Source organism: Zonotrichia leucophrys, chromosome Z, assembly GCF_028769735.1.
Source record: "Zonotrichia leucophrys gambelii isolate GWCS_2022_RI chromosome Z, RI_Zleu_2.0, whole genome shotgun sequence".
In the NCBI taxonomy this organism is placed as follows: domain Eukaryota; kingdom Metazoa; phylum Chordata; class Aves; order Passeriformes; family Passerellidae; genus Zonotrichia; species Zonotrichia leucophrys.
Genome location: NC_088200.1, coordinates 26,484,859 through 26,498,554, shown reverse-complemented (window position 1 = coordinate 26,498,554; position 13,696 = coordinate 26,484,859). Strand labels below are relative to the sequence as shown.

At 36.1% G+C, this 13,696-nt stretch overlaps 1 long non-coding RNA gene across 1 annotated transcript in view; it reads right to left on the bottom strand.

Moving 5' to 3' along the window:
• Nucleotides 1-4,059: 4,059 nt before the first annotated feature.
• The window catches only part of LOC135460049 (uncharacterized), a 46,552-nt gene continuing 36,915 nt past the window's right edge, over nucleotides 4,060-13,696 (bottom strand). Inside the window, exons 2-3 of the long non-coding RNA XR_010443149.1 lie at nucleotides 5,046-5,096; nucleotides 4,060-4,164 (exon numbers count right to left, since the gene is read on the bottom strand). This is a non-coding gene — a long non-coding RNA (uncharacterized LOC135460049). The remainder of the gene's footprint in view (nucleotides 4,165-5,045; nucleotides 5,097-13,696) is intronic.

The following is a 13,696-nucleotide window of genomic DNA, read 5'->3' as shown; positions in this document are numbered from 1 at the left end:
CTGGTACCTCCTGCCATCAGACAATTTCCATGGTCTTTGAGGCAACTTAAGAAGTGAGAGTTTCTTAATGTGGCTGTGTGACAGCACACTGGAGATGTTACAACACTGACTTGCAGGACTTAAGTTTTGTTCTCAGTTTGATGCCTTGTCTCTTCACAGTCTCATCCAAAGTCTTCTAAAACTCCTAAAGCCTTTGATAATCTGTGGTTTATTTCATCACGTGGGTGTGCATCTTATAAATGGTTGCTTCTTATTGAATGGCTTCCAGCGCAGACAGCAAATGCCTAGCAGGAGTTTTAGCCAGCATTACCAGGACCTGGTTGATAAGGTATTTTTATCCTTTTTATTAAGTGAAGAATAGAAACAAAAGTATCACAAATCCTGTGGACCTTACTACTAGCCATATCACTTTTTTTTTTCCAAGATCATGTTAAGATCACCTGTTCTATTCTTATATGTAACCAATGGATCAGCAAATGAGGAGCCTAAAACTAATCTCATGATAGAGCACTGTCAGTAAAACAAAAAAAGGTCTTCAGAGAGACAGAGGATTTTATTAAGAATCCTGGGCTGAAAATCTTTCTGGAAAAGTTTGCTGGAAATAAAGTCTAGGTGAAGAAAAAATGCAATTATTTCCCCTTTATGGAGAAGCATTTGGATAAATGACAGGCAATTCATAGCGTAAGAAAGGTAAGACAGAAAGTAAAAGCACAATGAAAAGTTGTCTTCCTTAAATATTTATGACTTCAATTGATGAGATTCTTATTCCTGATGGACAGCTTGCAGACTAATGAGTTTTTAGTTGTTATGCAATTAAGGGTGATGGTCTTTTGCTAAATCTTGAGTTTCAGCCATAGTTTATGTAAGTCGTTCACATTACTCAACCTATAATGATGTACTTGGCTTCATTGTTTGTGATCTGGTTCTCATTTGTCTGGCACTACATTCTAAGATTGCAATGACTCAGATTTCCTTTAGTTTTACAGCAAAAAGCAATAGTATGTATTGCATGAGGCATCTCAAATTTATTCACTTGTTTGTGGTCATTTTAGTGCAGGTTTCTCAAGCAGGTGTACACTGACACTTATCTCTGCATTCAGAAGATAAATAGGAACTTGATGTAGTGTTACTATAGTGATGTCTTCACCATACAATGAATTACTTACATTGAGGGGGTTTCTTTGTTATTTGAAATTTTTCCGTCCAGGAGAAATTATCATCCTCTTGGATGTACTTTCAGCAAAATTTGCTTTACCTTTATTGAGATAAAGCACTGATAAAGTTGGTTAGTCTTTTAACTGTGTCAGGAAGGCAGAAGTTGTCCATTGTGGTGTTAAAAAAAAGAACTGCTATACATTTTAATAAGCTTTAAGTTAATTAGAATGTTTTCTGTAGGCAATAAAAAGGGTTATCCAAAAGTTCATACTGATAAAGCAAAATAGATTCCAGAATTTTAATGGACTTTGGGATTTAACTTGTATGTCTATTCACACAGCAAAAACAACGGTATAAGTTCATGCTAATCAAAGTACATTAGGTTAGCATGAGTATATTAGTATATTTGGTTAGCATATGCTAACCAAAGTATGCATTTAGATTCCCTTGACTGTCTATACTTCAACTCTTTCTGCATGTATGTGGTTTAGGATCATTAGCTAGGATTATTAAAATTAAAACTACTAGAATTGAACCAGAAAGTCAAGTGCATGCTATTGTCTTAACTCTGCTTTGTCATCCCTGTACACAATCAGAATAAAGTATGTCCTGGAAGAAAAAAAAAACTGAAGAAAAAGAAAAACTAAAGAAAAAAAGGATGAACAAAAAGATATATTTTTAAAAAACAGATTTTGGAAAAAATAGCTTTTTTAGTTGTTCTGGTGGGCCTGGAAGTAAAACAGAATTCTATTAACTCTTAAATTTAATTCTTACACTATAGAATCCTGTGGATATTTACGTGGGCCTATCACTCCAAAATGGTAGGTGGTAGGGAAGGTGATGGAAGAGGGCTTTGAAAATACAGGGACAGAATATTATTGTAGTCTGACTTCACAGGCACTGTATAATGCCTATAGAGCACTCTGGAAATTATTGATGGTGTAAGAAGCAACAGAGTGAAGCCTGAGGAGCCACATTTTGACTACAGATCCCATATAATTAAGACTGTGTATTCACTAATCTCTATTATGTGCAGCTATAGCCTCTACTTTAAAAGAAGTAAGAAAAACCAACAACAAAAACTCCTCATAGAGATGATCTTGAAATCTCAAACTACAGACTGAAGCAACTGGATATGGAGAGTCCCGGTTTTGTGATCAGGAGCTGTAACACTCATCCTGTAGATAAATAGAGGGACAAACCTACACAAAATACTCAGCATGAGCTTTTCAATGGCATTTATGTTGAAGTAACTTTATCTTAGTTTTGACAGATTTGTCATTAACAACAGGAAATAAAAAAAAACAACCTGTAACACAGTCTGATGATAATTTTGTCAATGAATTGCAGCCATTTTTTATTCTCTGACTATTGCATTAGTTTTAATAGAGTTTGTGGACTTCTTCAACTATCAAAGCATGTTCTCTCTTCTGGCCAAAAAATCATAAAAGGAAATCATAATTCCTCCTGACCATGGAGAAATCTTGTGTGTATGCCTGCAATCTGTTGTTGGCTTTCTCTGCTCTTTTTCATTTTCTTTTTCTGTAGTAGCTTTATCACTGACCCCTAAAAAAACAGGAAAAAAAGACCATTTTTTTTCCTTTTTCTATAGAAAAGGCCAATAAAAATGGCAAATATAGAAGACTGAATGGACATTGCAGTGATTCATTTTGGCAACTCACAACTAACTTATGTAAAGTTCAGTTGGTTCACAGAGTTTGACTCTATGCCATTATTGATGCAGTTCCTGCAGTTCCTGGGGTACTAACTCAAATTCAACTCCCTGAGCAACTCCAAGGATTCCAGATCTTCTTTCTCTGGGACAGACTGTTCCAAAATCAGAATGTATTTTCTCAGAAATTACTTTAGTGGCATACTACAAGAAACTGTACATTTCCACATGTGACCTGAGATTTCAATAAACAATTTGAATGATGCTGATGAAAGCAAGTTTGAACAGCTTTCAAACTGTTCAAATATAGAACACAACAGATCTGTAGCCAGTGGAAAGCCTTTCCCTTCCATTTCCAAAATCACTTCAGTTGGCTTCAAGCTAGGCATCATGATTATTGTCTTCCCATGAGTGCAATAAGGAAGGTCTTCATTCCTCATTCTATTATGCAATTCACCTTGACATGCTTTTTGAAATTTGAAGCTGTCCCAAAAAATGTAAAATATGATAGTCTTGTTACATAGATGTTTTATTTTCAGAACAGCAATAACAAGAACATTAGAGTTTCAGGAAGAGCAATAAAAGTAAAAACACACATTACATAGTGTGTTTATTTATTTATTATAGTTTAAAGAATCTGCAAAGAATTAGTTGGAACTGTAAATACACTCAGATGGGCTGTAATAATTTTAAATCAGAAGGAGATCATTCCTAGGACTCAAATTCCATATGGGCAAAATCTCTACTTTCCTAAATCAAATGAGTAGCCCCACAGGAGCCAGTGAACCAGGAGAGGAGTAATTTTTGTTTATGCAGGGCTTAGAATGAAGAAAAACATCTCCTACCTGCATATGCCATGCTCTTGCTTCTTAGTACAGACAAGAAAGTTATCCTTTCAACAGCAATTATTTAGAACCTCATCTTAACCTGTTTCCCTCTTGAGTTGAGTGGTTGAGTTGAGTGATGAACAGGAGCAGGGCTAAGAATGGTAAAATTGATGGGTAGGACCATCAGTCATGCCAAGTGAGGGTTTGGAAAGTCAGGTAAAGTGTAGGATTTGGAAAACAAGGCAGCTGGATCCTGGTGGATACAGGATCTTCAGAGCAGAGGAGGGTGTGCACTGACCAGTCCCCTAGCAATGTCACCACACTGTCATAAAATCCTTGTGGTTCTCTGCAGCTCTGCACAGTAACATGTAAAGTCAAGACTCAAACACAAACACCTTGCTGGCTCACATATACCATTTTACAGTCAGGAGAGGATCAGGGTTCCAAAGGGTTTTGCGGTGTCCAAACTTCACCAAATGGGATGTTGCTGTACGTGGCTAGTGTGGCCCACTGGAGAGGAAGACATAAGATTCAGATGTGAACCCCACTTTGGATCTTACAGTAAGGGATTTGAAAATATAATAGGAAAACAAATTTAGTAACTAGGAATACTTTATGTTTCCACTCCCACAACTTTAAAGGAGTTCACCTATTACACAAAATTTTAAATTGTAGAATCTTGTAAAATTTTTTTTCAAATTGCACCATTATTCAAGCTTTCTCTTCATCTATAACCAGATAAAATCATGCAGTTTTAAATACATAATATAAATCTATGGCTTTTTTAAGCTAGTTCCACACAGAACAATTTTTAAGATTAAAAAATATAAAGTCTGAGTCTAGCAAGATGACTTAAAAGAAATTATCCAGTTTACCTTATGCTTTGTGAAATGGCAAAAGTGCTTATTGAAATTAAATCCTCAGTAAAATTTATCATTTTAATTATGTGAGGCTCAATAAAAACCAAAATAATAGAATGCCTCTAAAGCAAAATAAAACACTTAATGATGAAACTTCTTTACAGAATAACAAAGATTAGAAGAAGAACTATCAAAATACCCCTGCTTTTATATTCATTAATATAACCCGGCCAGCTCTTTATAGAGAAGGAAGCACTGGGATACTCTGAGAGGGTACATTTGCGCATGGTTCTCCTCATGAAGGGATATCAAAATTGACCTCTCATACGTCAAAGACTTTGAAGTATTAGTAGAAGGGTAAAAAGCTCCCTTACAACCCCTGGCTCCCTGGCTGCAGGTCTCTGACCACTATCTACAACACACTCATTCTTGAAAACCTCTTTTTAACAAGAACGTCTGGTGCAACACAGAGGAGATATGAGATTATATTATCAATTTCTCTAGTCCAGGATGCTGGCAAAAATGGCATACCTTGTTCCCTTTGGGTGAAACTTCAGCACACAGAAAAATCTTCAGGACGGTCTAGGCAAAAAAGAACAAAATGATAAAGAGCACTGACATGTAGAAAAGTCTCATCCTGTATCAAGGATTATCAACACACAAAACCATGACAGTCAAGGACAAAGATGAAAAAAGATGATCTTTGGAAAGAAGACACCTGTGTCAGAAAGGCAATACAGAAGTAGAAAAGATCAAGCTTTCCCAAAGAAATGTAAATCAAAAGTAAATAAAAATCTTTCTAACAATACAGAGTTTACAGCAGAAATGCTAATACCAAAATATTCTAAGGCTTATAAATCTTTCAGAACACATACTGGTCTTCTCTTTCCCCTATATTTTTCTCAAAAAATGAGATTCTTACCAATATGAAGTGGTGCATCATGAAAAACAACACTAAATATTGGGCTGCTAATATAAAGTAGCAACATGAGGCTGAGCAATCATAACCATGAGTACTAATAGGGCAGGTCAACCTTTCCAGGGCAAAGATATGAAAGCCTTACTTTAAATAAATATTTTTTTTAAGTAGCATCAAAAGCAGACTTGATTAAATTTGTTCACAAAGTTCTTGGAATGATTCTAGCTGGAACACAAATCTCTATTAATTTTGGTCCAGAGGAGAGAACACCAGTAAACCCATCCCAGCTTTTGCAGCATTTTGTTTGTAACATCTGATCAGAGTTTAGCTTGTAGGATCCAAACACAATTGAGCAACATTTGATTATGATTATTTTATTTGATTTTCTGAAGTATTTGCACAATATTCTTGTTACTTTGAAGATAGCTCACTTCAAGCTGTTCAGCTTTTATTCAACAAAGCCAAACACAATTTCTTTTTATGAAACACTGTAAATATAGAAAGCTGTAAATTAAGTTGCTCTGGAACAGAGAAAGAAATATTAAGAAATGTTAAGGGATATATCTAGCTTTGAAATCACTCTCCATGGGAAGAAACAGGACTTTCCTTATTTTCTTGCCAAAAATGGGAAGCAAAAAGGCTAATTCAATTTCACACCAGAAAAAAAGAAAATAAGTATGTGTATATATTATAACACATACCAGTAGGTAGAAGAGATATTTAAGAAAAGGAGAATTGTGCTTATAACCACAAAACTTAGGCATTAGCGAAGGTGTTGGAAGTACACTCCAAATTTTAAAAGTTACAAAGCAATTACTGTATTACCTGTTAGAATATATGCTTTAACTACTCCTTTATCTAAAATAATTAATTACAGGCTTGTACTACTATTTACGTATAACAGTGGTTTAGGGACTATCATAATAAATTTAAATATTCAGGAAAGCATGTAAACTACACTACTGATATGAATGGATGTATTAATTATAAAAACTGGTTTTGCTTTTAACATTTTTTTCATACACAGAATCATCCAACCAGAAACTGAATTGAAAGCTATTCCTCTATACAGGCTGGCAATTATTGAAACCTTACCACAGGAAAAGGTTTGGGAGCAGATGTTTCAAAACTGGTTTGCTGAGCTTAAAGAGTCTCCTAAATAATGGGTTACCTGAGTTGGAGCACTCCTACACCAGCAGCTCCATCTGATCCCTGCCACGTCACTGCTGATTGCCTCAGAGGTCACCCCTTGGCAGCCTGTATGATTGGCAGCCTTTGCTGCAAGAATACAACCAGCGCTGGAACCCGCTCTTCAGGTTCAGCACATGGGATCAGGGCCAAGGAAAGGCAGCTGGCTTGGAGCAGGGAGGGAGTCCAGAGGCTTTACATAGGCTTAAGAGCACAATAGCATTGGCCAGGCAGCTGTGTCTGAATGGAAGTGCACAAAAAGAAGGCAGAACCTTTGTGGTGGTGTTCTGGCTTTAGGGACTATCAGGATAAAGGTGACAAGAATAGGAGAGACCTGTTAGGCTGCCATTTCTCACAGCCTGCATAAAACTGAAACAACCACCTTTACAAATAAAAGAAAACATGGAAGGCCAATATGGTGTTAGGTGACAGTTTATTTGTTCACAACAAATTGTATACCAGTCCTAGATTGAGCTGGTCAAGCAGGTAAGTGAAAGGAAAGAGTCCTAGAATCTGCTAATCTTATTTCCACTGAAGAAATTTTTATTCTAAATTTGTCATTACAAGCTATGTAAGTGCAAGGAACTTTTATAGCCAATTAAGTGTCTAAAAAATTCAGGAAGAAATTTTTCCCAGAAACTGAAAGTGGTTTCTGAAAACGCAGTCCTGTGTGCCCTACTGTGCATGATTCCATCATCCACTTAATGTAAAATTTTCTGTGTGTTTACACTGCCTTCCAATTATCACATAGGACTTGATCATTGTGATTTCAATTCTTCGTAGATGCGTTTTTTGGGGGACACCAATATAAAACAGCCAGTCATGCTTTTTAAATTAACAGTCTATCTGGAAAGCATATAGGTAGATCTCTATTGAAGCAGTCCTCAGAACAGTATTGGTGTTCAATTTAAGCAGCTGTTGAATGCAAATCAGTGATGACAGCACTACTACCACAGTGTACTACTCTAGCAGAACCTGAGAAGTTTTCTTCTGCTACATTTATGAGTCCTGATAATCAATATATTTACACCAAAAAAAAAAAAAACCTGACCCTAAGACTAGTTTAGTTGTTTAGAAAGTGGTGCTAATAAAACCAAGGTCAGGTGTTTGAGCGCCCCTTATGGGCCATTCACTTCAGTGCTGGACTTGATGATCTCTGTGAGTCCCAACCAACTTAGAATACTCTGTGACTGTGATAATCACACCTGAAACCTCCATCTGCCTTACACATCCATATTACAGTGCTTGCTTATTGAAACTAAATTATTCATTACTGGAAGTAAAGAATCCAAGCAGCACAAGCAGATGGCTTCTTCCCAATTTGAAAAGAAAACATACATAAGAAAGACAATGGTGTAGGAACTGGTAGATTTTGTTACCCAGTCTTCTGATCACAGCCCATTGTCTACCACCCTTCCCTTCAATTTAAAGAAAATTATCAACAGAAGTTTTATCTTTTTCCAAACTCCTGAAATCCAAATAGCGTGTCTCCTGACTAGGTTTTGTTCATTTTCTGCTAAAGAGAGCATTGTTTGTTCTTTGTTTGAAATTCTCAGCAACTTTAACTAGATCTATCAGCTGCAAGGAAATCTCTCAAGTTCTGAGCAATTTCTCCTCCACAAGCAATCTTTTATTAGGCAAAAAAGTTGCTGGGAAAATTCCAAATTCCCTCTTCATCCCTCTGGGATGTTTCTTAAAATTCTGCACCAGGTCCTCAACAAAGAAATGAGCTCTTTCTTTTGGAATCAACAAGAATAAAGTGTTTAGTTTCTTAATTACTGGGCTAGGCTCTCTCCAAAAGTGTCTAAGTTTGGAATTCTTTTTCTGGCTACTTTTTCTAATCAAGAGCCAAGCATTTTCTGCTCCCTGGTTGGGAATATAATTATTTTCATTTCTTTTGGGTTTTTACTGTCTTTACTTGCCGCTCAGAAGTGCCTTATGTTCAGGAATACAGAACTGTAGACAGATATGTAACAACACTACCACAAAAGCTACCTGTACAGGACTCTGATAATTCCCAGGGCATTTTACATTAGGAGAGGGAAAAAACCAAACCAAACAAAAACAAAAACAAAAACAAAAAAAAAAAAAAAAAAAAACCAAAGCAGAAGTACAAAAATAAGAAAAATAAGCTCTGTAAAAGCAATGGATAATAGAACACTAGAAAAGTAAAAAATTGTTATTTTTATGTTCTAGCATTTATAGTCTTCACCAAGACTTTAAGCATTTAATTTGCAGCCTCCAAACTCCACACCAATCAAGCTCAATTTATTCAAGTGCAAATCCCACAGCAACTTTCAGCATTGCATAAAAGTAATTTCCCATACAGAAGCCGCAAGTGACTAGGATCAGCTTGGAAATTTAAATACAATCTAGTTCATAAAAATCCTTTCTTCACCAATTCAAATCCTTTTTGCTGTTCCTCTGTCAAAAGTCACTCAATTAGTTGCTACTGCAATGGCATTCCCCAGGCATGCAGAGAGTACAAAAGTCTTTTCTCTCAAAATGGTGAATTTCCTCCCCTCTTGAAGAAATTTCTGGATCCTTTTTAACAGTCAGTTCTGGGATTGGAGGTGCAGTAGCAGAGATGACATTACTTTGAATCTGCTTCATCTTCATGCATGTTAAAGGATGAACTCTAAATTGAAAGCACTCATTTGGATACCTTTAGAATGTTTCTAGTTCCTACCAAATAGCTATACTCTATTCCATATAAAGAGTTGAAATAATTTAAGTACTTGAGAATATCTTCTATTCCCAAAGACTTAGGATATATTATTTCCCCCTCTTTGGAGAATCCAGAGCATTCCACAGTGAGTTTTTCCTCATTTTAATTACAGTCAGAATAATATATTTTATATATTTTGTTCCCAATGCTTTACATTGTCTGCTACAGGAGAAAGCTATTAGCAATCTTGAGTTATCTGTGGGATCGAATCAACATGTCCTCCAGTTTTGGTCATACTTTAAAAAAATTATTCCTGTAAAGGATGTCTAATCAGCTCATTATTTAGTTTCTTTTATCTTTAGGTGATAAAGATAAAAGCAAGATTAAAAGATAAAATCCCACAGGCTGGCTTTCTGTCCATAACATTCTATGGCTTGTCCTAATGCTGCTCCAGATCACATCTCTCAAGTTTTCAATTAGTTACAATTGCTGCTTCCTGCCCTTTTGGCTCGCAAAACATTCTCTAGATCTTTGACTCACATGAGCTTCACAGCTCTCATTCCGTGATTACCTTTGCAGAATAAGCTACAATGAACCCAGTATCCTTGGTCTGTGTTCTGACAGGCTACATCTTGGTCAGCCTTTGTATCCTCAACTGTACATTGCTCAAGAGTACAGTTCTCCATGCAGAGCAAAGAGTTTACTTTCACATCAGTGCATTCACTGCCTCAATGCAACTCTATTTCTGTGCACTTGCAATTTTACTTCCTTTAACTTGCTTTTACAAAGCTTATGTAGAGATGGCCTTTTTCATATATTGTCCCACCGACTGTAGAGGATCATTTTCCATGATGAATCAGTATTCTGTATGTGTAAGTGCTGCAGAATTCACCACTGACGTGTTCACCATGTCCTTCCTACCTCACTTTGGATTTTCCTTTATTCCTCACACAGCCTGTAAGCAACTGATCTTCCAAAAAAGGCTCAGCACAAATATTTCACATATACTCACAGCCTATAAAAGGCTTCAAGATTGTGAAACAGTGCCCAAATCATTAGATATTTAGACACCATTGATGCATTTAGAAATAGGCAGGACAGATGAAATACATCTACATGAAAGCAGCCACTAGATAAATCTAAAGCTAAACACCTTAGCTAGACAATTTCACATCATTGCTTTTATTTGATTTAATGAGATCAATATCAGCCAAGAGTGGAAGGAGAGTATGAAATTTAGATTCCTTTCTCTAAAGCAAAATTTTCTCCTATTTTCCCTTCTAGAAAGCTTTTATGATTTAAGTAACCAGATTCTCATTCTAAGACTTCATCAGTGTATTGTTTTTATAAAGATCTTGGAGGAAGACGTGTCAAGCACTTGGTTTAGGTGAGTTAGAGCCAATTAGAATGTGTTCTTTCAAAGGAAGACATTCTGAGCATCAAAAATGAAAACATTTTTGGAATTTTCATTTGGGATTTTTAGGAAGTTTTTCTTGAAAAATGAAATGCATTTGAAAACTCAATTTTGTATGAAAAACAAATATGACCAAAACTACTTGATCAATTTTGGCTCAACAGATGGTGATAAGTAATGAATCTATTTCCAAAGACTTCTGAATTACTGCGCTGCTGCCTTGATCATCAAAACTGCAGATATCCACTAACTAATAAATCTAGGCAACATTTTAAAATACATTAATTTTAAAACGTAATTTAAGTTCTAGTGTGCTTGGTACTGAAAAAAACTTTAACAAAAAAAAGTTCCTTTCAGAGTCCTACAGCCTCATAATTTGGATAAGATCCTAAGAATACAATTCCCATTTAATTCAATGGTAAGCACATAACTAAAACCCTGTGCAAGGCATTGAACATTTAGCACAGTATTCACTAAGTAGATCCAGATGATGGGCCAAATCCAGCTCTGATGTAGGTGGGCAAAATGCCATTTAAATCATTTGAGTTGCAACACTAGAGCCGAATTTGACCTTATATTTTTTGAACATGATGCCAAATGACTGCAAAAACAATGTAGTTTTTACTCAAGTGCAAATGAATGCGGTGGTTTCATCCTAGACCCTGGAGGACATGTATTCAGAGCACAAAAGCATCACAGACTTTGGCACAGCTTGTAACTGCTTTTCCACAAAGATCCAGGACTCGAGTGTTTAGGGCATTGCAGGTCATGACCAGAAGAGGCAAAGCAGCAGAGCTGCATGGACATGGCTGCACACTGCTCGCCTCTTGCTAACCTCTGGCCAGCACTCGCTTCCTCATTTTCATCATTCACTTTAATGTTTCAAGAACAACAACATCAATTTGAATAATTCTGAAGTCTCAGAGGATGTGCTTTCCCTACTGAAAGGCAACTCTGTAACTTTGTATTTTTGCTGATGGAAATACAAGCTGGATTTGTTTTGGTGAGGTTATTCACACCTGGCCTGTGTAATGTTTTACTTCTGAAGATGTGAAGGGTCTTTCCTAAGGAAAATTTATAGAAGACAGTGATAAATGGAACTAGAATTTATCATATGTAAATTTTCTAGCCATCCATATTTTCATATTTTCATATTATTTTTATATTTTCATAATTAAACTTTATCTTCCAGAATTAGTAAGAATAAAAGAAGAAGGTCCTTTAGAGCTATATGCATCTTTATTTAGCACAAATAAGTACACAACTGGTAACAATAAAAAAATAAATCTAGATGGCCCATAAAAAGGCTGCCTGAATCATGAGATCCAGCAACTCCACTCATCACTTTTTGAGGCTATTGAGTCCACTTAGCTTCAACATCCCCTTACTGCTCATTTTCTTACTTACCTTTTCCATCTTAAGGTAACAAGGAAAAAGATAGATCCTTCCATAGGAAAAGGGAAAAAAGGTACAAAAACATAGTCCGGTGAAAAATTCCTCATTTTGAATGTGTGTACATGTAAGAAACTGGTGTCCAACAAGTTGAATATATAACAGAGAAAAAAGCAAGTCTTCTAATTTTTCTGGTATTTCACAAGAACAATTTTTGTTCTGCTCTTTGTTCATCTCATTTGTACTCTTTCAAACTGTACTGTCAACAAAGACACTTTCCTGAAAGAAATCAGAAGGATAATACCCCAGGACTACAGAATAGCCAAAGAAATAATCTGCAGTAGTACTTGTTCTCTTCTCACATAGAAAATGAGAAGGATAATTTCTTTCTGGTAGCTTTCTCCTTCACGTTCTTAGCAATTTTTATCACCAGTTTAAATTTTCCTTCCAATGTTCTCTGAGAATATTGTTCAAACCAGAGACCATAGCAGAGTTTGTTTTGCAGTTGTATGGACCCCATACCCCCCACCTCTGCAGACCAAAGCCAGCACAAGGCAGGCCCTGCCAGTGTTACCTGAGCAGAAGAAACACTTGGGTCATGCATCCAGACTGTAAAGCACTTATGGCAAACTCAAATGGAGACTGCAAATTTATCAGGAACTCTCTTAAAAGCAAGACAAAAGTCTAAATCTATTAACCTGGTTTTGACAATTTTGATTTACTGCTCTTCAGGCTTTTGATTTGGGATTTTTAAATTTAATTCGGAGTAGATGCCATTCAGTGTTTTCCATTATATTCTATATGACAAGGGTTTGAGTCTCACAATTCATTTATACATCTTACAAAGATTCCACTCAATCATCAGCATGTAATGCTGTTATATTTACCTAAACTTGCTCCATCTGGTTACAGTGACACCAGACTTAAATTCTTCAGACAGATTTTTAAACGGCTGCTGAGAAAATATTTTAAATTTCTGTAGGTGGCAGATAAACTTTTTCTTACCCTTTCCCTCCAACCGGTAGAAGGAATATCTCCTACAACCCAAAACCAAGACTTTTCAAATCAAAAGATGGGCAACATAGTAATTTTAGAAGTGTGGTTTACAACCATAGGTTTTTTCCTCTCTCACATTTTTTTTTCAAATGTGGTATCTGGAAAACTGTAGTAAACTGGCTTGCAATTCCAGTAAGCCCCCCTAGGACAGCAGCTTTCAATTCCAGGAGAAAATTTTTGCTTAGTGGCTAAAAGACTTCCAAGTTCATGATCCAGAAGAGGCCAAGAGCACTTGTAAGTCAAAAACATCATAAATTAACTGAGTAAAACTAAAGTACTGAAATATCTGAAGTTGATTTCAGGGATATCAAATCAGAACTTTGCTCAGACTTCCAAATCTATTTTAATTTTCATAGAGAATTTTTGTCCCAAAAACTGAGTCTTTACCAAAATACAACATCCCACAAAGCCCACCACTGAAACTTGAACAGACTTTTGCATTACAACTGCCAGATTAATTTTTTCCCCCGACCATCTTTTTTGCTAAATCAGACTTCAAATAGAGAGGTTTTCTGGGAGAAATTAAAAGACGCTCACAACTACCC